This window comes from Vigna umbellata, chromosome 4 (genome assembly GCF_029865625.1).
Source record: "Vigna umbellata cultivar VRB3 chromosome 4, Vumbellata_1.0, whole genome shotgun sequence".
Taxonomy (NCBI): Eukaryota; Viridiplantae; Streptophyta; class Magnoliopsida; order Fabales; family Fabaceae; genus Vigna; species Vigna umbellata.
This window is the reverse complement of record NC_142168.1, coordinates 9,393,315-9,396,417: the sequence shown is the minus strand read 5'-3', so window position 1 is coordinate 9,396,417 and position 3,103 is coordinate 9,393,315. Positions and strand designations below refer to the sequence as shown.

General features: G+C 35.4%; 1 pseudogene; it reads right to left on the bottom strand.

The window, feature by feature from the left end:
* Nucleotides 1-749: 749 nt before the first annotated feature.
* LOC124835365 (AAA-ATPase ASD, mitochondrial pseudogene) lies at nt 750-2,551 on the bottom strand (annotated as a pseudogene).
* Between the last annotated feature and the right edge of the window lie 552 nt (nt 2,552-3,103).

Sequence of the window (3,103 nt, the reverse complement as noted above, 5' to 3'; positions counted from 1 at the left end):
ATGATGCTAGAGGTCATTGGGAGAGACGTGATATTGATATTTCAATAATAAATCTATGATACATGTAAGATTTTTCATTATCTTCATATTTCAAATCTTGGAATTGTTACTTTTTAATATATAGTTAACTTTCTTGTTATAGGTATATGAACACAGTCATTATGGACCAAGGTCGAACTTCCATGTATGAATTTATTGAATCTCAGACCATTTCACTTTATGGAAACACACTTGATCACAACAAACGTATTTGTAAACATGGAGGTATGAGTCAAAAAAAGAGATGTACCTTGCGTCATATATTGATGGGTATATGTTACTAAATGTAATATTTTATGGAAGTTTACTTAATTAATCAACTAACTATTTATGATAATGGTCATCATAGCAAGACAATGCACAATTGTATGGCGTTGTTTCCTACATAGGAAGATGAAACTTGACTTGAAATCCATACATGTTACTTTTTTTCATATCATCTACTTTGTTATATTAATATTAGCATATATGTTTCAAATGTTTCAAATTTAATTATACTTGTGGGTAAGTTTAGACGAGAACAAATTCAAATACTATTATTCAAAGGTTTTATAACTTTGATGTGACTTTTTTTGTCATGTTTAGTATAACAAGTAACTAAATTCATGAATATGTGACTATTATGTCATGTCTTAAATCAAAATCATCATCTGAGTTTAAATCTAGAGATGATTGAATTTTAAATATACACCTTTCACATATTACAAATCTAATTAAACTTTAAATATTAGTATAAATACGTACTTAAGGAAGTTGTGGTAGTACACATAGTTTATAATTATATAATTACATTAATATATATATATAATCATTTACACAACGAAATCTTGATGCAAACCATACATATAGATCACATGTACTAATAGAATCTACACTGAGCAGAAGCATATTGCATGCATATTAACTTCATTCTTTGATATTTGTTTTATCCTTTTCCCAAATCAATGGACAAATCCATTCTCCTTCACCTGTTTCCCAGCTTTCTCATCACTCTTTGCCTCTGCTTCCTGCTCCTTTTCCTTCTCCTTCAACCTAGCTTCTTCTTCCTCAGCCTTCTTTTGTGCTTCTTCCTCAGCCTTCTTCTTTGCCTTCTTAAGAGATTCAATCAACTTCTTCAAACATGTCTCCACATCATCCCTCTTGGACTTAGGCATCATGTTCTCAGCAACATCAGCAGGTGTCATCTTGGTCTCTTTCAGCAACCCCTCAACAACAGAAAACAAACCGTGATAATCAACATCCAAATAATTCTTGGCAAGAACCTTAAAAGCCTCATAACAACAATAAGATAGCTCTATTTTCTTGTCCATTCTTCCACTTCTAATCAGAGCAGGATCAAGCTTGTCCACATGGTTTGTAGTAAAAATAATGATCCTCTCTCCTGCACAACCTGACCAAATCCCATCAATGCAATTCAACAAACCCGACAACGTCACCTTACTCTCTTTGTTATCTTCTTCCTCGGCCTTCTTAACAGGATCCTTCGCATCCTCACTCTTTTCCTTCTCCTTTTTCACCACCCTCTTCCCAGTAAGATCAATAGAGCAATCGATGTCTTCAATCACAATAATAGACTTACTCGTTGTCTCAATCAGCAGCGACCTTAACTGTGTGTTATCCTTCACTGCTGTCAACTCAAGATCATAAACATCATAGTACAAAAAATTAGCCATAGCAGCAATCATGGTAGATTTTCCAGTCCCCGGAGGGCCATACAGCAAATAACCACGCTTCCAAGCCTTCCCTATCTTGTCATAATACTCCTTCCCATTCTTGAACGTGAGAAGATCATCTATAATCTCTTCCTTCTCCGCTTTCTCCATAGCAAGGGTTTCAAACCTCGCAGGGTGCTCAAACACAACGTGGCTCCACTTCGATTTTCTATACCCTCCCCAACCGGTGTAAGAATTGTTGGTGAACAGCTTCAGTTGCCGATTCTTCAGTTTGAGCGATTTACCTTGTTCCAACACGTGGGGGATGTAAGTGCTTGAAACGAGGTCTCTGTGGCGCTTGTGAAATGTGAGGGTGTAGAACCTCTTCTCATCAGCACTAGGGTAAAACGAAAAGGACTGTGTTTTGATCGTGCTTTTGTGAGAACCCCACCAGAGCTTCACCCCTTGGAAAATCTCTGTGATTTCTTCGTTGTCGTCCATGGAAAGAAGAAAGGGGCTGTTGCTATCGGCGGCAGGCTCAGCTTTGAGTTTTCTGGCTCGCTGAGAAGAGTTTTGAACGAGGTAGGTTTGGATGGCAGTGAAAAGCTCACTGTGTTTGAGACGTTCACCTGAGAATTCAGGGAAGGTGATTTGGATGTAAGGAGAAAGAAAACCTACTAGTTTGTGAGCGTATATTTGCACATAAGAACGGATATGGTTTGGGATGAACTTGTCAAACACAGTGTATGCTATCATAATTGTTGCAGTGAATGACCCTAACAGAGACCATTCTGAACCCATTGCTATAATCTGATTTTTCTCACAAGTTTTTGACTTGTTTTCCAGTCAGTTCTAAACATCAGCGTGGAAGTTGTATATATTTATATGGAGGAGGAGGGTATGAAGAACACAGAATTTCCTAGTAGTAACACCTCATTTTCATCGAAAATTCTTGGTGTACTTTTGTCTTATGTCTAACTTTTTGGCATTTGTATTGTAGTATAATATCAGCCAGCCATTTCTGACCATTCAAAAGACGTTGGACCTCAGATGTTATCTTTCCTACTTTACACCGTCATGCCAGCATTTAAATATGAGAAAATGCTTTCTATATTCAAAATTTCAAAACTCTTTATATGATAATAGAAATATACTCTTTTCAACACAAATTTTTTACATTTATTTAATATTATTTTTCTTTATTTTTTAACTTCTTATAAAATATAGAAATTCATTTTTTGTGACGGTTTTATTTTTATTATGTATGTAAATAAATGCAAATGTGTCTCAGTCTGATAACGCATGGAGAGAGACATGGTAACCAGATTGGGAGAAATCAAAGGAGATACCTCATTTAATTTTTCACATTTCTATAATTTTTCTTTTACTTTTCCTTTTCAATATAAAAGTCA